This window comes from Macaca thibetana, chromosome 19 (assembly GCF_024542745.1).
Source record: "Macaca thibetana thibetana isolate TM-01 chromosome 19, ASM2454274v1, whole genome shotgun sequence".
Classification (NCBI taxonomy): domain Eukaryota; kingdom Metazoa; phylum Chordata; class Mammalia; order Primates; family Cercopithecidae; genus Macaca; species Macaca thibetana.
Genome location: NC_065596.1, coordinates 19,391,857 through 19,413,078, shown reverse-complemented (window position 1 = coordinate 19,413,078; position 21,222 = coordinate 19,391,857). Strand labels below are relative to the sequence as shown.

The following is a 21,222-nucleotide window of genomic DNA, read 5'->3' as shown; positions in this document are numbered from 1 at the left end:
GGGCGGTTCACCATTTTGGCCAGGCTGGTCTCGAACTCTTGACCTCAGGTGGTCCGCCCTCTTCGGCCTCCCAAAGTGCTGGAATTACAGGCGTGAGCCATCGCGCACGGAAAATTTTTTTAAATCCCATAAAACTTTCTAAAAGGCAGGAGGAAGTCGGAAGACAAATCATAGGACCACAATCCAGAACTTACGTTTCGGTGAATTGCAAATAATATTACTTCTCCGGTTAGGGAAAAAGAGCAGAGCTGTTTCCGGCCGCGATCGAACCGGGGACCTTTCGCGTGTGAAGCGAACGTGATAACCAGTACACTACAGAAACCGGTAAAGGTCATGGTTCTTTGAACTCTTATATAGAGATGGTGGTGCAGAGCTAGTTACCCTGTAGCGCTCCAAAGAAATACTGACTGTGGTCAGCTAAGGCAATATCCGCTCTTCCTGAATACCTGTTATTCCACTTGATACAGTAGAGACCCAAAGAAGGAAAATACGGAAGACAAAAAGAAATCCAATAAACACCCTTTCCAACACACACACACACACACACACGTTTATTACTTTATCATAAATCCACCTTGCATTAAAACAATGAAAGTCAAATGGCCCACAAAACCATCCGGGGTCAAATGAACCTTTTCTTGGTTCATCTCATAGCTAAAATCTATACTTGACATCACATTAGTTTCTGCAGACAGTCACCATTTTGCTTTAGATCAAACTACTTTTTTGTTTTGTTTTGTTTTTTAAGAAAGAGTCTCATTCTGTTGCCCAGACTGGAGTGCAGTGGTACGATCATCCCTCCCTGCAGCCTCCACCTCCTGGGCTCAAGCAATCCTCCCACCTCGGCCTCCTGGGTAGCTTGGACCACCTTGGACCACAGGTGTGGACCACCACGCCTGGGTAAATTTTTTAAAATGCGTTTGGTAGAGACGGTGCCTTCTAGCTGGGACTACAGGCGTGTGCAATCACGCCCAGCTAACTTTTGTATTTTTTTTATGGAGACTAGAGGGCCTACACTATGTGGCCCACCCTGGCTGGTCTCCAACTCCTGACCTCAACGTGATTCGCCCGCCTGCAACCTCCCAAAGTGCTGGGATTACAGGCATGAGCCACCGCGCCCGACCCCAGCTACACTGAAAAAGAGCTTTCTGAAAAAGAAAAACTGTGCGTGTATGTGTTTATATGCTAAATGCAGGAAATTTAGGAGGAAAAACAAAAAACAAGCCAGACACAGAAGATCATTTAAATGTAATTAAAACGGCTTTTCATCTCATCACCCAGAGCGCGTTACACGTTAAAGCAATCTGGTTTCTCTTTCTTGCCTTTCTCTTTTTTCTTTTTCTTTTTCTTTTTTTTTCTGAGACGGAGTGTGGCTCTGTCGCCCAGGCTGGAGTGCAGTGGCGCGATCTCGGCTCACTGCAAGCTCCATCTCCCGGGTTCACGCCATTCCCCTGCCTCAGCCTCCTGAGTAGCTGGGACTACAGTCGCCGCCATCACGCCCGGCTAATTTTTTTCATATTTTTAGTAGAGATGGGGTTTCACCGTGTTAGCCAGGATGGTCTCGATCTCCTGACCTCGTGATCCGCCCGCCTTGGCCTCCCAAAGTGCTGGGATTACAGGCGTGAGCCACCGTGCCCGGCCTCCTTTCTCTCTTTCTTTCTTTCTCTCTTTTTCTTTACTTTTCTTTCTTTCTTTCTCTTTTTTCTTTCTTTTTTTTTTTTTTTTTTTTGAGATGGAGTTTGCTCCTGTTGCCCAGGCTGGAGTGCGGTGGCGCAATCTCAGCTCACTACAACCTCCGCCTCCCGGGTTCAAGCAATTCTCCTGCCTCAGCCTACCAAGTAGCTGGGACTACAGGCACCCGCCACCACGCCCAGCTAATTTTGTATTTTTACTAAAGACGGGGTTTCACCATGTTGGTGAGGCTGGTCTCGAACTCCTGACCTCAAGAGATCCGCCCGCCTCAGTCTCCCAGACTGCTGGGATTACAAGTGTGAGCCACCACTCCCGGCCTCTTTATTTTCTTAAAGAGACAGTAGAAGGGGTGGGGAGATGATGGCAAGAATTTAGGATCAGACTGCTGTAAAATTCCACACACCCTCACTCCTGCGGGACTGGGATTAGGATGAGGAGACTAAAGCACTGTAAAGCACTGGCACCAGGTGCAAAAATTAAGGAGGTGCCAAAAAACTCAATAATCAAGATAAATAATATTTCAATACATTTTTTTTTGTCTCTCTCTGTGTTGTCTAGGCTAGAGTACAGTGGCACAGTCTTGACTTACTGCAACCTCCACCTCCCAGGTTCAAGTTATTCTCGTGCCTCAGCCTCCCTAGTAGCTGGGATCACAGACATGAGCCACTATGCCAGGCTAATTTTTGTATTTTTCGTAGAGACGGGATTCCACCATATTGGCCAGGCTGGTCTTGAACTTCCGAGCTCAAGTGATCCGCCTGCCTTGGCCTCCCAAAGTGCTGGGATTACAGGCGTGAGCCACTGCGCCGAGCTCATGTTCCCTTTTAATAAGGACATCCATGATATTAGACTACAGCCCACCCTAATGATCTCATTTTAACATCGTTGCCTTTGCAAAGACCTTATTTCTAAATAGGGTCATGTTCTTAGGTGTTCGGGGGGTTAGAATTCTGACTTATCTTTTGGGGGAGTGGGACACAAGAGAGGGATTAGCCATTGTTTGATGAATTTCAACTAATTAACCAATCCCCTATTGTCGGACTTTCAATTCTTCCCTCTTAACTAAGCAGCCAGGAAATCCTGGTTGCTACAATTTATCATAATGTTGCCTATTTACGTGTCTGTTTCTCCTTAGAGCAAAACCCACTGAATCTAATGAGATGTCCTCATTCTCCAGTTTCACTTTCTCTTCTCCAATTATTTTTTGTTTTGTTTTGAGACAGTCTCGCTCTGTCACCCAGGCTGGAGTGCAATGGGGCGATCTCGGCTCACTGCAACCTCCGCCTCCTGTGTTCAATGAATTCTGGTGCCTCAGCCTCCCGAGTAGCTGGGATTCCAGGCGTGCCACCATGCCCGGCTAATTTGTGTGTTTTTAGTAGAGATGGGTTTTTGCCATGTTGGCAAGGCAGGTCTCAAATTCATGACCTCAGGTGATCCACTGCCCTGGCCTCCCAAAGTACTGGGATTACAGGCGTGAGCCACTGTCCCTGGTCTCCAGTTCTATTTTGAGATAAGGTGACCATACACCTGACTTTGGCTAGGATGGTCTCAGCATATGCCCCCACCCCCTCAGTGCCTCCTTTCTTGCTCAAAAGTGTCTTGATTGACCAGGCACGGCGGCTCACGCCTGTAATCCCAACACTTTGGGAGGCCAAGATCAGCAGATCACCTGAGGTCTGGAGTTTGAGACCTGCCTGACCAACATGGCGAAACCCCATCTCTACAAAAATTAGCCCTGCATGGTGGTGTGTGCCTGTAATCGCAGCTATTTAGGAGGCTGAGGCTGGAGAATCTCTTGAACCCGGGAGGCAGAGGTTGCAGTGAGCCAAGATCACACCATTGCACTCTAGCCTGGGCGACAGGGCGAGACTCCATCTCAAAAAAAAAGTGTCCTAATTTTGACTATAAATTATAGGGTCACTCTGTCTTGAGCTTCAACATAGTCAGACTCCCACGTCCACCACTCACCCAAAACTCTTCTCACTGATGACCCTTCTGCATCCAGTTCCAAGGTCAGTCTGTCCGTCCCAGCCCTCTCCATGGCATCTGACCCGCCTGATCCCTCTTGCCCCGGGGAACTCTGTCCTCAGACCATGCACTCCCCTCCCACCTGTCTGGGACATCCCTCAGTCTTCCCTTCTCTCCATTGCTGGCCAAGGGCTGGGTCCTCCAGCCTCCTCCCTCCTTCACCCACAGCCCTCCCCAGCGGGCTCCAAACCCGGTCTACACCTAGCATTGCCCACAGTCCCGTTTCCAGCCCGAGTCTCCCTTGAAGTCCAGACTCCGTGTTCAGCAGCCCCTGATGTCTCCACGTGGGGGTCTCAAGGGGTCTCACATTTAATGCAGTCACGTTGGTCCCAACTGGACCCCAAACCGTTCCTCCCATGTCCACCACCTAGGCTGAGGGGAGGTCTGTCCTTCCAGGGACTCAGCCAGAACCTGGGAGTCACCCTGGGCCCCTACTCTCCCACCCATATCCAATCACTGAGCAAATTTGATTAACACAGCTTTCAAAATGCACCTAGATGGGCCAGGCACGGTGGCTCACACCTGTAATCCCAGCACTGTGGGAGGCCAAGGTGGGCAGATCACCTGAGGTCAGGAGTTCGAGACCAGCCTGACCAACATGGAGAAACCCCATCTCTACTAAAAATATATAGCTGGCCGTGGTGGCACGTGCCTGTAATCCCAGCTACTCGGGAGGCTGACACAGAAGAACTGATTGAACTCAGGAGGCGGAGGTTGCGGTGAGCCAAGATCGCACCATTGCACTCCAGACTGGGCAACAAGAGTGAAACTCCGTCTCAAAAAAACAAAAATGCACCTAGAATCTGATCACTGTTTTCCCACTCAGTGACTGTTCCCTGGTCCAGCCTCCAGCATCGCTCACCTGGGCCAACAGTCATCCCTACCTGGACCCCAGTTCCTGCCCTCACTCCCCACAGAGACAGTCTCCCTACCAGCAGCCACCAGAGGGTGCTTTTGAGCACCTGAGTCACGTCCCATCCCATTCCTCCTCTGCCCACAACCCTCCATGGCTCCCACCTCTCTCAGGGTCAAAGCCCAAGTCCTCCCCATGTCTCACCAGGCCTGGCATGACCTGCCCCATCCCCTCCCTGCCCTCTCCTCTTCCCTTTCTCCCCCTTGCTCACTCTGCTCCTCCTCGCTGTTCCTCCAACACACCAGGTGTGGTCCTGCCACAGGGCCTTTGCACGGGCTATGCCCTCTGGCGGACCCAGGTATTTCCAAGGCTCACTCCATCTCTCCCTTCAAGGTTACCTCCTCAGAGGGCCCTTCCTGCCTGAGCCTGGCTAAGTGGTAGCCTGTCCTATCTGACCTTGGAACCCACAAACTTCGTTACCTATCATTTAAACATGTCCTTCCCAGCCGGTGCAGTGGCTCACATCTGCAGTCCCAGTACTTTGGGAGACTGAGGGTGGCAGATAGCTTGAGGCCAGGAGTTCAAGACCAGCCTAACCAACACACTGAAACCCTGTCTCTACAAAAAAAAAAAAAAAAAAATACAAAAATTGGTCGGGCATGGTGATGCATGCCTGTAATCCCAGCTTCTTGGGAGGCTGAGGTAGAGAATCGCTTGAACCTGGGAGGGGGAGGTTGCAGTGAGCCGAGATCACACCAATGCACTCCAGCCTGGGTGACAGAGTGAGACTCTGTCTCAAAAAAAAAATAAAAATAAAGATGTCCTTCCAATGGCTTTTTAGTCTCTGAAATAATCACATTTGTAGATCTGTTTGCTAATTTCTCCTCCATTTCCCTAGCCAGGCTATGAGCTTCACTAACAGCATTTTTTGTTATGTGTTTTAGTCTATTTTGTTTCCTAGTGTGTGAGTAAGTCTCAGTAAACGTTTGTTGAAATTATGAACAAATGCACAGCCGGCCACTGAAGAGAAAAGACCTGGGAGTTGGAGATGGTGATGGTAGCCAGTAATACAGATGGACTTCCTGGCGGAGGGGGCGAACCTGGGAGAACGTGTTACCTCCCCCAGAAACCCCACCAAGGCCTGATAACTCACTAACCTGCCAAAAACCAACCAACCAACCAACCAAACCAAACACTCCTTTAAAACTGTCTCTTGGGGCCAGCCGCGGCAGCTCATGCCTATAATCCCAGCACCCCCCCCCCGCCCCGTCTATCAACAATATGCAAATTAGTCAGGCGTGGCGCACGCCTGTAGTCCCAGCTACTTGGGAGGCTGAGGCAGGAGAATTGCTTGAATCGGGGAGGCGGAGGTTGCAGTGAGCCGAGATGGCGCCGCCCACACTGCAGCATGGACTACAGTGTGAGACTCTGTCTCAAAATAAAATAAATCAAATAAAATGGTTTCTTGGGTCCTTCAAGCCTTCTCAGGGCAGCCAGCATGCTAGGTGACTCCTGGCAAGTTGCATCACTCCGAGTGCATATTTGCCTGCCTGAAGTCAGGTAGATGTTACAGGGGTGGCTACAACGTCACAGAGACGGCTTGCTTAAAAGGAGCAACAGGCCGGGCGCGCCTGTAATCCCAGCACTTTGGGAGGCCGAGGCGGGTGGATCACCTGAGGTCGGGAGTTCAAGACCAGCCTGACCAACATGGAGAAACGCCGTCTCTACTAAAAATACAAAATTAGCCAGGGTGGTGGCACATGCCTGTAATCCCAGCTACTCAGGAGGCTGAGGCAGGAGAATCGCTTGAACCCAGGAGGCGGAGGTTGCGATGAGCCGAGATCGTGCCATTGCACTTCAGCCTGGGCAAAAAGAGCGAAACTCCGTCTCAAAAAAAAAAAAAGAAAAAGAAAAAAGAAAAAGAAAAAAAGGAGCAATAGTGCAATAGTTCCATCTTTCCACTAGGTGTCAGCAGAAGCACAGCTGGCCTCACTCGGTGACTCTCCACCCTTACCCCGTAGCCACCCCCACCCCATTCTCTCCATGTCCACTCCCGGCCCCAGACCTCAGCATCTCAAAGTCAGACACTTCCCTCGCTCAGTACACACCCTTGTATTTGCAGACAAATTCCTGTCCCCAGGCAGGCCGTCGCAGCTGGCATGGTTGGTGGCCTGTCCTGCCTGGTATCCGACCACACTAGGAAACTTCAGCAAGGGCTGCAGAGAAGAGGAAAAAGGAATAAAAAAAAGTAAAGTACCTAGATCCTGGGTGCGGTGGCTCACGCCTGTAATCCTAGCACTTTGGGAGGCTGAGGCGGGTGGATCGCTTGAAGTCAGGAGTTCGAGACCAGCCTGGCTAACATGGCGAAACCCTGTCTCCATTAAATTACAAAATTAGCTGGGTGTGGTGGCATGCGCCTATAGTCCCAGCTACTTGGGAGGCTGAGGCAGGAGAATCACTTGAACCTGGGAGGCTGAAGTTACAGCGAGCCAAGATCGTGCCACTGCACTCCAGCCTGGGTGACTCCGTCTCAAAAAAGAAGGAAAGTACGTAGGGATTCAACGTTTCCACCCAGGAAACATTTCATACAAATGTTTATGTTCAAGAATAACTTTGCATGGAATAGTGGAAATCTGTGTTGAAAATTGTTCTAAGAAAATGTCACTTTTTGCCTGGGTACAGTAGCTTACACCTGTATTCTCAGTACTTTGGGAAGCGAGAAGGGAGGATCGCTTGAGCCCAGGAGTTCAAGACCAGCCTTCATAACATAGTGAGACCCCCGTCTTAGCAAAAAAAAAAAAAAAAAAAAAAAAAAAACCTTAGCAGGACATGGTGGTGGTAAGTGTCTATAGTTCCCGCTACACAGGAGGCTTAGGGAGGAGGATTGATTGAGTCTGGGAGTTTGAGGCTGAAATGAGCCATAATTGTACCACTGCTTTCCAGCCTGGGCAACAGAGTTAGATCCTATAGAAGGAAAGAAAGAAAAAGAGAGGGGGAGAGAGAGAGAGAAAGGGAAAGAAAGGGAGAGAAAGGGAAAGAGAGAGAGAGAAAGAGAAAGAGAGAAAGGGAAAGAAAGGGAGAGACAAGGCTGAGCGCAATGGCTCACGCCTGTAATCCCAGCACTTTGGGAGGCCGAGACGGGCGGATCACAAGGTCAGGAGATTGAGACCATCCTGGCTAACCCGGTGAAATCCCGTCTCTACTAAAAATACAAAAAATTAGCCGAGCGTGGTGGCGGGCGCCTGTAGTCCCAGCTACTTGGGAGGCTGAGGCAGGAGAATGGCGTGAACCCGGGAGGCGGAGCTTGCAGTAAGCCAAGATCGGGCCACTGCACTGCAGTCTGGGCAACAGAGCGAGACACCGTCTCAAAAAAAAAAAAAAAGAGAGAGAGAGAAAGGGAAAGAAAGAGAGAGAAAGGGAAAGAGAGGGAGAGAAAGGAAGGAAGGAAGGAAAGAAAGAAAGAAAGAATGGTCACACTTTAAACTCATTTAGTTCTCCCAACAACCCCATTATACAGGGGCTGTCCAGAATCATCCTTGTCCTTTGAATGGGTGAGAAGACGGAGGGACAGGGAGGTTTATTTAACCTGCTTAAGGAGTGACAGAGAGGTTAAGTAACTCACCCAAGGTCACCCAGATCACCAGTAGCAGAATTGGGATTCGAAGCCAGGTGGTCTGGCTCCAAAGTCCATGGTACGAGGTAAGACTGCATTCAACGTAGATGAATTTCAAGGTAATCAAATAATTAAAAATAAAATAAGATATAGGCCGGGCGCGGTGGCTCACGCCTGTAATCCCAGCACTTTGGGAGGCCGAGACGGGCGGATCACGAGGTCAGGAGATCGAGACCATCCTGGCTAACACGGTGAAACCCCATCTCTACTAAAAATACAAAAAAAGGAAAAAAAAAAAAAACTACCTGGGCGAGGTGGCGGGCGCCTATAGTCCCAGCTACTCGGGAGGTTGAGGCAGGAGAATGGCGTAAACCTGGGAGGTGGAGCTTGCAGTGAGCTGAGATCCGGCCATTGCACTCCAGCCTGGGTGACAGAGCGAGACTCCGTCTCAAAAAATAAAATAAAATAAAAAAGTAAGATATAATAAAAGACCATTGAATTGAACCAGCCAGTAGAAGAATCAGCCTGGACCTTAAAAATGTCATGGGGCTGGGCACGGTGGCTCACACCTGTAATCCTGGTACTTTGGGAGGCTGAGGAGGGAGGATCGCTTGAGGCCAGGAGTTTAAGACCAGCCTGGGCAACAGGGTAACACCCTGTCGTTACCAAAAATACAAAAATTAGCCGGGCATCGTGGTATGTACCTGTAGTCCCAGCTACTCAGGAGGCTGAGTTGGGAGGACCGCTTAAGTCCAGGAGGCCGAGGCTGCAGTGAGCTGTGATTGCACACTACTGCACTCCAGCCTGGGTGACAGAGTGAGACCCTATCTCAAAAAAATAAAGTGAGGGACTGGTTGCTGGTCATGGTGGCTCACACCTGTAATCCCAGCACTTTGGGAGGCTGAGGCAGGCGGATCACCTGAGGCCAGGAGTTCAAGACCAGCCTGGTCAACATGGTGAAACCCCATCTCTAAATACAAAAATTAGCTGGACGTGGTAGCGCACGCCTATAGTCCCAGCTACTCAGGAGGCTGAGGTAGGAGAATCGCTTGAACCTGGGACGCAGAGGTTGCAGTGAGCCAAGATCACACCACTGCACTCCAGCCTGGGTAACAGAGCAAGACGCTGTCTCAAAAATAAATAAATAAATAAATAAATAAATAAATAAATAAATAAAAGAAACAAAGAAAGAGAGAGAAAAACAGAGAAGGAGAGAAAGAGAACGAAAGGGAGGAGAGAGGGAGACAGAGAAATAGAAGGAGAGTGATTCCAGAAATCATCTCACTTACTTGTCCATCTCCCTGACCCCTTCAACAGTAGTATTTCAACTGAGTGGAATGTTTGCCTTTGAAAAAAAAAAAACACTTTTAAATTAAATTAGCCAGGCAAGGTGGCTCACACCGGTAATCCCAGCACTTTGGGAGGCCAAGGCAGGCAGATCACCTGAGGTTGGGAGTTCAAGATTAGCCTGAACAACATGGAGAAAGCCCGTCTCTACTAAAAATACAAAATTAGCCAGGCCTGATGGCGCATGCCTGTAATTCCAGCTACTCAGGAGGCTGAGGCAGGAGAATCACTTGAACCCAGGAGGTGGAGGTTGCAGTGAGCCAAGATCGCACCATTGCACTCCAGCCTGGGCAACAAGAGCGAAACTCCGTCTCAAAAAAATAAAATAAAATAAATAAATAAATATTTATATTTCTTCCCTCAGCATCATAGCTACAATAATCCCATTTATTCTCAGTACCACAGTGGCAATTCTTCAATGGATCAGCCAGGGAGGTTTGAAGTACCTGGGAACCCCTTATTGTACGACATCTTTGCAATTTTCATTGATTTCTGAAATGATGTCTTTTGTCTGCAACCCCTGCCAACACAGTCCCCTAAGATTACTGCCATTTGAGGGTCTTTAAATCTATCATTCATGGCACTATAACAACTACAACCTTAACAGCAGATGACATTTCTCAAAGCCCCCCAAGCACTAAAGAATTTAATCTGGCCGGGCGCGGTGGCTCACGCCTGTAATCCCAGCACCTTGGGAGGCTGAAGCAGGCGGATCATGAGGTCGGGAGATAGAGACCATCCTGGCTAACACGGTGAAACCCCGTCTCTACTGAAAATACAAAAAATTAGCCGGATGTGGTGGCGGGCGCCTGTAGTCCCGGCTACTCAGGAGGCTGAGGCAGGAGAATGGCGTGAACCCAGGAGGTGGAGCTTGCAGTGAGCCGAGATCGCGCCACTGCACTCCAGCCTGAGCGACAGAGCAAGACTCTATCTCAAAAAAGAAAAATTGGCTGGGTGCGGTGGCCAGTGCCTGTAATCCCAGCTACTCGGGAAGCCAAGGCAGGAGAATCGCTTGAACCCAGGAGGCAGAGGTTGCGGTGATCTGAGATCATGCTACTGCTCTCCAGCCTGGGCGACAGAGCTAGACTCTGTCTATGGTGAGGTGGGCTTGTTATTTTTGTCATGGGGATGAAAGCAGCAGAGACTTTAGAAGCTGAAGGGGCATGAAAGGAGGCTGGGATTTTCCTCCCTCCCTCCTTCTCTCCTTCCTTCTCTCTGTACCTCTCACCAGCCTGCAGTTCAAGCCCACTTCACATCGTTCAGGGATATTCTTAGCTCTGCAAAATCAAACAGCCACCCACCTGAAGGCTACATGGAGGGAGAGATGGGTCATGGAAGGTGGAGGTACGTGAAGATGCTCTCCTTATCCCCCTGTGTCTATCCCCACCAACACACAGACAGAGAATCTGCTGGAATTTCCCCTGCACTGGATCTCTCTCTTGGGTGGTGTGAACTCACCTGGACAGCGACGTGAGATCCCTCTACAAAAAGTAAAAAGATTAGCTGGGTGTGGTGGCCTGTGCCTGGCAGGGTTCAATGCTATGCCCATTTCCTAGAAGGCAAAATTGAGACTCAGAGGGCAGGGCTGTTCTATTCTTTCCTTCCTTCCCCCGGCTGGGGGAAGGGAGGGCTCCCCAGAGGAGAGGGGAGCTGGGTGGCAGGGGTGGGAGTGGGAGAGATAGCTGATTAGGGGTCGTTTATTAGCTGTAATTGCTGTCTCCTGGGCTGAATTAAACGAAATTACAGCCCCTGGCCCTTCAGAACGATGAGCTCTCCGCATTGTCTGTGGAAGCAATCCAACCGTGGAGGGGAGTGGAGAGGGGGATGGGGTGGTGCCTCTTGACAATAGAGCCCCCAAATTAGCCAGGCAGGGAGGCGGGGAAGCTGCGGCCTGACCTCCCCCCACCGTAAAGGGCTGTCAGAGTCTCAATGAATTCAGTTCCACAAAGGCTAATTAAAGATAACAGGGGGCCCAGTGGGCTGGGACAGGGGATGGGAGGAGAGGGGGGAGGGGGACCACATGAACCAGGGTAGGGTGGTGCCAGCTAGGGGTGCCCAGGTCTACAGAGATCCGTGTGGAGAGACATGCTGTGGGGGCATCGTGGACCCCCCAAATATCAAAGGCAGTGGGGTTTTATTCTTCCTCCTCACACCTGCCCCCTGCCCCCCATGCCTGATTAGAAAGATGGGGTTGCTCTGGAAGGGCAAGAGGGCCCCCCAGGAGAAGAAGAGACAGTGGGACCCACCCAGCAAGCACTCCTCCTACCCATCCCATGGCCTTTGGCTGGTGTTCCTTGGTCAAAAAGCATCAGCTGTTCTGTCCCTCTCTTAGCCACTGCTCTTGGGGGCCACTTCCAGCAGCATCCTGAGGGAGGGCCAGCCACGCCTCTTGGAAGCCCTCCAGGATTGCCTAAGGCCTCACCACGGAGATTCTCCAATTCCCAGGATCGCCTAAGGCCTCACCACGGAGATTCTCCAGTTCCCAGGCACCCTCCCTTCCCAATCTCCTCTCTAACCCCCGATCCCCATCTTACAGGAACTCTCCCTCCTCTTTGAGCCCCACCTCTAGACCTCCTCCTTTCTTGTCCCTCCCTCCCTCCCTTCCTTCCTTCCTTCCTTCCCTCCCTCCCTCCCTCCACTCCTTTCTTTCTCTCTCTCTCTCTTTTTCTTTCTTTCTTTCTTTCCTTTCTTTTGAGTCCCACTCTGCCTCCAGGCTGGTGTACAGTGGTATGGTCTTGGCTCACTGCGACCTCTGCCTACCGGGTTCGAGTGATTCTCCGGCCTCAGCCTCCTGAGTAGCTGCAATTACAGGCACCTGCCACCACCACCACACCTGGCTAATTTTTACATTTTTAGTACAGAAGACGGTTTCACAATGTTGGCCAGGCTGGTCTCGAACTCCTGACCTCAAGTGATCCACCCACCTTGGCCTCCCAAAGTGCCGGGATTACAGGCGTGAGCCACCATGCCCAGCATGCCCAGATAATTTTTAAACTTTAGTAGAGACTGGCCGGGCGTGGTGGCTCACGCCTGTAATCTCGGCACTTTGGGAGGCCAAGGTGGGCGGATTGTGAGGTCAGGAGATCGAGATCATCTGGCTAACACGGTGAAACCCTATCTCTACTAAAAATACAAAAAATTAGCCAGACATGGTGGCGGGCGCCTGTAGTCCCAGCTACTCGGAAGGCTGAGGCAGGAGAATGGCATGAACCCGGGAGGCGGAGCTTGCAGTGAGCTGAGATCGCGCCACTGCACTCCAGCCTGGGTGACAGAGCGAGACTCTGTCTCAAAAATAAATAAACAAACAAATAAATAAATAAATAAATAAATAAATAAATAAATTTTAAGTAGAGACTGGTGTCTCACTTTGTTGCCCAGGCTGAGCTCGAACTCCTGGCCTCAAGCAATCCTCCTGCCTTACCTCTCAAAGCATGGGGATTACAGGCATGAGTACGGGCCACCTTGCCTGGCCCGTTTAACATTTTTAAAACACATTTTTAACTGTCATCCTTACCATTGACAATCACAAGAAATTAGCAGCCACTCATAATTCCACTCCCCACTGGAAACTTTTTGTTGGAAATCCTTTTAGATTAGAAAAAGAAAAGAGAAGAAAAGTGTGTTTCATCTCTGTGCGTGGGATGTTTGAGTCCTGATTTGAATGAATGAACCAATTTTAAAAAAAAGTCTATGGGCCCTGTCAGGCTATTTGATCCTATTAGAGGATTACTGCAAACGTGGTGATGATATTGGGATTACATATTTGTAGAAGAGTCCTTCTCTGGGCCAGGTGCGGTGGCTCATGCCTCTAATCCCACCACTTTGGGAGGCCGAGGCAGGCGGATCACTTGAGGTCAGAAATTTGAGACCAGGCTGGCCATCATGGTGAAACTCCGATTTTTTTTTTTTTTTTTTTTTTTTTTTGGAGACAGAGATTCACTCTTGTTGTCCAGGATGGAATGCAATGACTCGATCTCGACTCACTGCAACCTCCACCTCCCGGGTTCAAGGGATTCTCCTGCCTCAGCCTCCCGAGTAACTGGGATTACAGGCAGGCGCCACCACGCCTGGCTAATTTTGTATTTTTAAGAGAGATGGGGTTTCACCATGTTGGCCAGGCTGGTCTTGAACTCCTGACCTCAAATGATCCGCCCACCTCGGCCTCCCAAAGTGCTAGGATTACAGGCGTGAGCCACTGCACCCGGCCAGGAAACCCCATTTCTACTAAAAATACAAAAATCAGCTGGGCATGGTGGTATGTGCCTGCAATCCCAGCTACTCAGGAGGCTGAGGCAGGAGAATCACTTGAACCCAGGAGGCAGAGGTTGCAGTGAGCCGAGGTCACACCACCGCACTCCAGCCTGTGTGGGAGAGTGAGACTTCATCACAAACAAACAAACAAAACCTCTGAACCTCAAAGCTTCCTGATTGGTGAACATACTGATATTCTTTTAGGAGAGGGGACACACCCTAATGCCACAAGAAGAGGACATGGGACTGGGCACGGTGGCTCACACCTATAATCCCAGCACTTTGGGAGGCTGAGGCGGGAGGATCACTTGAGCTCAGGTGTTCGAGACCACCCTGACCAACATGGTGAAACCCTGTCTCTACTAAAAATACAAAAATTAGCTGGGTGTGGTGGCAGGTGCCTGTAGTCCAAGCTACTCTGGAGGCTGAGGCAGGAGAACCTCTTGAATCTGTGAGGTGGAGGCTGCTATGAGTCAAAATCACGCCTCTGCACTCCAGCCTGGGCAACAGAGAGAGACTCCATCTCAAAAAAGTAAAAATAAGAGTAATAAAAAGCCGGGCGCGGTGGCTCAAGCCTGTAATCCCAACACTTTGGGAGGCCGAGATGGGCAGATCACGAGGTCAGGAGATCGAGACCATCCTGGCTAACACGATGAAACCCCGTCTCTACTAAAAAATACAAAGAAAACTAGCCGGGCGTGGTGGCGGGCGCCTGTAGTCCCAGCTACTCGGGAAACTGAGGCAGGAGAATGACGTGAACCCGGGAGGCGGAGCTTGCAGTGAGCTGAGATCCGGCCACTGCACTCCAGCCTGGGCGACAGAGCGAGACTCTGTCTCAAAAAGAAATAATAATAATAATAATAAAAAGGCATGGAAGCTCTTCTGGGGACCCTCTCAGATTTTGTCCTATGTGTCTCTCTGTTTGGCTTTCTGACTTGTTTTCTTACTTTTTAAAATGATTTTAGAGACATGATCTCACTCTGTTGCCCAGGCTGGAGTGAAGTGGTGAGATCATAACTCACTCTAGTCTTGACCTCCTGGGCTCAAGAGATCCTCCTGCCTCACACTCCTGAGTAGCTGGGGCTACAGGTGTGTGCTACCATTGCTGGCTAATTTTTTTATTTTTTGCAGAGATGGGGGTCTCACTATATTGCCCAGGGTGGTCTTGAACTCCTGGCTCAAGGTATCTTCATTCTTCAGCCTCTCAAAGTGCTAGGATTGCAGGCAGGAGCCACTGTGCCTGGCCTCTGACTTGTGGAGTTTTTTATTTGTTTTTTGTTTTTGAGACGGAGTCTCACTCCGTCACCCAGGCTGGATGGAGTGCAGTGGTGCAATCTCGGCTCACTGCAACCTCCACCTCCCAGGTTCAAGCGATTCTCCTGCCTCAGCCTCCTGAGTAGCTGGGATTACAGGCACCCGCCACCACGCCCAGCTAATTTTTTTTTTTTTTTTTTTTTTTGAGACGGAGTCTTGCTCTGTCGCCCAGGCTGGGGTGCAGTGGTGCAATCTCAGCTCACTGCAAGCTCTGCCTCCCGGGTTCACGCCATTCTCCTGCCTCAGTCTCCCGAGTAGCTGGGACTACAGGCGCCCGCCACCACGCCTGGCTAATTTTTTGTATTTTTAGTAGAGACGGGGTTTCACCGTGTTAGCCAGGATGGTCTCGATCTCCTCACCTTGGGATCCTCCTGCCTCGGCCTCCCAAAGTGCTGGGATTACAGGCGTGAGCCACCGCGCCTGGCCAGTTTCATATTTTTTTAAGAGGCGGAGTTTTGCTACGTTGCCCAGGCTGGTCTCAAATTCCTGAGTTCAATCCTCCTGCCTTGGCCTCCCAAAGTCCTGGGATTACAGGCATGACCCATTGCTCCTGGTGACGAGGACAGTCTTGTTAGGGACTATGCCCATAACTTGGGTCTGCCATAACCCCAGGAGGTTAATGTCAGAATTGCATTATACAGCCTGGGCAATGTGGCAAAATCCTGTCTTTAGAAAACATCAAAAAATTGGCCGGGCACAGTGGCTCATGCTTGTAACACCAACAGTCTGAGAGGCCGAGGTGGGCAGATCACCTGAGGTCAGGAGTTTGAGACCAGCCTGGCCAACATGGTGAAACCCCGTCTCTACTAAATATACAAAAATTAGCCGGGTGTGGTGGTGAGCACCTGTAGTTCCAGCTACTCTGGAGGCTGAGTCAGGAGAATAGCTTGAACCTGAGAGGTGGAGGTTGCAGTGAGCCAAGACCATGCCATTGTACTCCAGCTTGGGCAACAGAGCAAGACTCTGTCTCAAAAATAAATAAATAAGTAAATAAAAAAGGAAAAGAAAAGAATGTATTTTATTTTTTGTTATTATAATTTTTCTTCTTCTTCTTTTTTTTTTTTTTTTGGAAACAGAATCTCGCTCTATCCCCCAGGCTGGAGTGCAGTGGCATGATCTCAGCTCACTGCAACCTCCACCTCCCGAGTTCAAGTCATTCTCCTGCCTCAGCCTCCAGAGTAGCTGGGATTACAGACACCCACCACCATGGCCGGCTAATTTTTGTGTTGTTAGTAGAGACAGGGTTTCGCCATGTTGGCCAGGCTGATCAAGAATATATTCCATTTGTGGGGGAGGGGGGAGGGATTGCATTGGGAGTTATACCTGATGTAAATGACGAGCTGATGGGTGCTGACGAGTTGATGCATGCAGCACAGCAACATGGCAAAAGTATACATATGTAACAAACCTGCATATTATGCACATGTACCCTAGAACTTAAAGTATAATAATAATAAAAAATAAAAATAAATTTTTTAAAAAAGAATATATTCCATTTGTTATATATTATATATAACATATATACTATGTAGAATATTAGCTATTCTATAATGTATAGTAATATGTATCTAGTGTCTATCATATAATACATATATATCCACACCAAGAGTGTATCTTGGGCTGGGCGCAGTGGCCTGTGCCTGTAATCCCAGCACTTTGGGAGGCCGAGACGGGCGGATCACGAGGTCAGGAGATCGAGACCATCCTGGCTAACACGGTGAAACCCCGTCTCTACTAAAAAATATAAAAAAATTAGCTGGGCGTGGTGGCGGGCGCCTGTAGTCCCAGCTACTTGGGAGGCTGAGGCAGGAGAATGGCGTGAGCTTGGGAGGCGGAGCTTGCAGTGAGCAGAGATCATGACACTGCACTCCAGCCTGGGCGACAGAGTGAGACTCCGTCTCAAAAAAAAAAAAAAAAGAGAGTGTATCTTTTATTTTTTATTTTTGTGACAGGGTCTTGCTCTGTTGCCAAGGTTGGAGTGCAGTGGCACAATCATAGCTCACTGCAACCTTGACCTCCTGAGCTCACACCATCCTCCTGCCTCATCCTCCTGAGTAGCTGGGACCACAGGTGTAGGCCACCACACCAGGCTAATTTTTATGTATTTTGTAGAGACAGAGTCTTGCTGTGTTGCCCAGGCTGGCCTTGAACTCCTGGGCTCAAGCAATCTGCCTGCCTTGGCCTCCCAAAGGGCTGGGATGACAGGCATGAACCACCACGCCCGGCCTTTGTGTGCCTCTGTGTTGTGTGTGAAGCCCGGTTTGCTGGAATGTTCTGGAGTTACAACTGTTCCAGCCTGACTGTGTGTGGGAGTGGGAGCGTGTATTATGATCTGCGCCTCTGTGACTGTGTTTCGTGGCTACATCGGTGTGCATGTGGAAGCATGAGTGTGGGTGTGTTCGTGGGCATGTGAAGGTACGTCTGTGTCCCGTGTATGGTTGTACTTGTAACCCTGTGTGTGTGTCTGTGTGTGTGTGGACCCGTGACCATCTGAAAGTGTTCAGCCGAGCTTGTGGCTGGGGTGTGTCGGATCTTTGTGCTCTGAATCCTGTCCCGAGGCTGTTGCACGTGGCCTTGGGAGTCCTCCAGAGAGACAGTCACGCTCCACGGCCACGTGTGTGTGTGTGTGTGTGTGTGTGTGTGTGTGTATGAGACTCTGGGCACATGCCCGTGTGACCCTGCAGGGCTGTGTCTAGGGGACCTAGGGGGACAGGAGAGAGCTTGGGGGCTATCTGAGCAGTAGGGGGTGTTTGTGATTTTCAGTGTGTGTGGCCATAGGGTGACTCCAAGTGGCAGGTGCATGTGTATTTCGAAGAAGCCCCTGGGGTCCAGCCTCCCTCAGCCCCCAGCCAGCCCTGCGCATGTTCCCAGGACACACCCAGGCCTGAAGAGCTCCTAAGTGGAGATGAGCCCCCGCCAGCCTTGCAGTCCTCCATTCCCTCTCCTCTCCTTTCCTCCCTCTTTCTCCCCTCCTCTCCTCCCCCTTTCTCCCCTCCTCTCCTCCCCCTTTCTCCCCTCCTCTCCTCCCCCTTTCTCCCCTCCTCTCTTCCCCCTTTCTCCCCTCCTCTTCCCCTTGGTCCCTTCTCCCTGCCGAGTACATGGGGAGAAGCAGCCTCTGCCATCAGCTGGAACAGGCTTAAGTGGCCCATTTCCTGGGAGGCTGGGCGGCCTCACCAGCCATTAGGGTAATGAGCCACATGCTGTCCCCCATCCAGCACCCTGGTAACCAAGGAGGGGGGCATCGCTGCCTCCGCAGGGCTACGTTTTCCTCCTCCTGGCAGGGATAGGGATGGGGAGCGGGGCAGGGAGGGCCCTGCATACACAGACCAAGGCCAGAGAGGAGGGACACGGCAGAGATTCACATACAGGTCGGTTGGAGGCAGGAAGGGAACAAGGGACAGAGAGGAGAGGGAGAGACAGAGCCAGAGAAAGACTGAGAGCTAAAAGCGGGTGGAGACAGAGGTAGACAGACCAACGGCCAGGCAAGCAGGAAGACAGGGAAAAGATGTTTGGAGGGTGAGGGAGAGAAACAGGCAGAGAGACAGACAGGAAAAGAACCAGACAGGTGCAGACTCACTGATCACCAGGGAGATGGCCAGGGACAACCGAGGCAGGGAGAGAGACAGGGAGGTGGCAGGGGCAGGCAGGAGGAAGACAGAGACAGAGAGAGAATCCAAAAGAGAGACACAGAGAGAGACAAAAAAGAGACAGAGGTACGGTGACTCATGTCTACAATCCCACACTTTGGGAGGCCAAGGATGATGGACCATTTGAGCCTAGGAGTTTGAGATCAGCCTGGGCAACACAGGGAGACCCCGCTTCTACAAAAAATTTTAAAAAGTAGTCAGGGCCGGGCACGGTGGCTCACACCTGTAGTCCCAGCACCTTGGGAGGCTGAGGCAGGAGGATTACCTGAGATCGGGAGTTTGAGACCAGCCTGGCCAACATGGTGAAACCCTGTCTCTACTAAAAACACAAAAAGTAGCCGGGCATGGTGGTGCATGCCTGTAATCCCACCTACTTGGGAGGCTGAGGCAGGAGAATTGTTTAAACCTGGGAGGCAGAAGTTGCAGTGAGCCGAGATCACACCACTGCACTCCAGCCTGTGCGACAGAGCGAAGACTCCATCGCAAAAAAACAAAGCAGTCAGGCATGGTGGTGTGCGCCTGTAGTCCCAGCTACGCAGGAGGCTGAGGCTGTAGGATTGCTGGAGTCTGAGAGTTCGAGGCTGCAGTGAGCTGTGATAACCCCACTGCACTCCAGTCCTAAACGCAGCCTTCCCTAACGGATACATCCTTGATTTCTGAGATCTCACTGTTTCCACCACAAACAAGCAGAGATTTTGCATCATCTGACACAATATGCTATATCATGACTGTAGGTATATCTACATCTGGGAGAATTGGGGTAATTTTTGTGCCCCAGCACTCTGTCTAGATCAGCCACTAGGTGCCCTCCACCCAGAAATTCAGAGTGAGTTAAGGGCTTGAAAGAGTCATGATCCGGCTAGGTATGGTGGCTCACACCTGTAATCCCAGCATTTGGGAGGCTGAGGTGGGCAGATCACCTGAAGTCAGGCATTCAAGACCAGCCTGCGGCCAGGTGCGGTGGCTCACGCCTATAATCTCAGCACTTTGGGAGGCCGAGGCAGGTGGATCATGGGGTCAAGAGATCACGACCATCCTGACCAACATGGTGAAACCCTGTGTCTACTAAAAATACAAAAAAAAAAAAAAAAAAAAAAAATTAGCTGGGCGTGGTGGTGCATGCCTGTAGTCCCAGCTACTCAGGAGGCTGAGGCAGGAGAATCACTTGAACCCAGGAGGCAGAGGTTGTAGTGAGCCGAGATCACACCACTGCACTTCAGCCTGGCGACAGAGTGAGACTCTGTCTCAAAAAAAAAAAAAAGGTCGAGCGTGGTGGCTCATGTCTATAATCCCAGCACTTTGGGAGGCTGAGGCAGGCAGATCACGAGGTCAGGAGATCGAGACCATCCTGACTAACTCGGTGAAACCCCGTCTCTACAAAAAATTAGCCGGGTGTGATGGTGGGTGCCTGAAGTCCCAGCTACTTGGGAGGCTGAGGCAGGAGAATGGCGTGAACCCAGGAGGTGGAGCTTGCAGTGAACCGAGACCGTGTCACTGAACTCCAGCCTGGGCGACAGAGCGAGACTCCGTCTCAAAAAAAAAAAAGAAAGAAAAGAAAAAGAAACCAGCCTGGCCAGCATTGTGAAACCCCATCTCTACTAAAAATACAAAAATCAGCTGGGCATGGTGGCAGGCGCCTGTAATCCCAGCTACTCGGGAGGCTAAGACAGGACAATTGCTTGAACCCGGGAGGCGGAGGTTGCAGTGAGCCAAGGTCGTGCCACTGCTCTCCAGCCTAGGCAACAAAAGCAGGACTCTGAAAGAAAAGAAAAAAAAAGCCGGGCGCGGTGGCTCAAGCCTGTAATCCCAGCACTTTGGGAGGCTGAGACGGGCGGATCACGAGGTCAGGAGATCAAGACCATCCTGGCTAACATGGTGAAACCCTGTCTCTACTAAAAAATACAAAAGACTAGCCGGGCGAGGTGGCGGGCGCCTATAGTCCCAGCTACTCGGGAGGCTGAGGCAGGAGAATGGCGTGAACCCGGGAGGCGGAGCTTGCAGTGAGCTGGGATCCGGCCACTGCACTCCAGCCCGGGCAACAGAGCGAGACTCCGTCTCAAAAAAAAAAAAAAAAAAAAAAAAAGAAAAGAAAAAAAAAAAAGAGTCACGGTCCATGTTACAGTGGGTCTGGTATGTTTATACGTCAGCACAGCAAAGCCACACTGTGACCGACATATTTGGATACAAATGCCATCCTCCTTGCAGGGAAGTACAACATTGCACCCCTCCTTTTCTCTCCAACCCTTCTCACAGCTTGGTCTTCCCAGGCCCAGTGACATCTCAAGGCTCTGTCTCTCGACGATCTCGCAGATGACTCATTTTTTTGTTCCTGTTCTAGCAGCAATCCTGCACACAAGAGAAATAGCCTCCCATTCCCTCCCACGCCTGTCCCTCCTCTCTGCCCTCACTCCAGCCTCCTGATTTCAGTTTTCTTTGGATATATTCCCAGAAGTGAGACTGCCGGATCATATGGTAAT

At 50.6% G+C, this 21,222-nt stretch overlaps 1 protein-coding gene and 1 non-coding gene across 5 annotated transcripts in view; both read right to left on the bottom strand.

The window, feature by feature from the left end:
• MYDGF (myeloid derived growth factor) overlaps nt 1–21,222 on the bottom strand; it is a 408,533-nt gene that overhangs the window by 68,227 nt on the left and 319,084 nt on the right. The window contains exon 1 of one of the 4 annotated variants that reach the window (XM_050770878.1): nt 18,304–18,307. The exons of the other annotated variants lie outside the window; for them this stretch is intronic. The gene's annotated coding sequence lies outside the window, so the exon portion shown is untranslated. Of the gene's footprint in view, nt 1–18,303; nt 18,308–21,222 lie in introns of those variants that run through there. 4 annotated transcript variants of the gene reach the window in all.
• On the bottom strand, nt 250–322 carry TRNAV-CAC (transfer RNA valine (anticodon CAC)). Its single transcript has one exon. It is a non-coding gene; the product is annotated as a tRNA-Val (tRNA).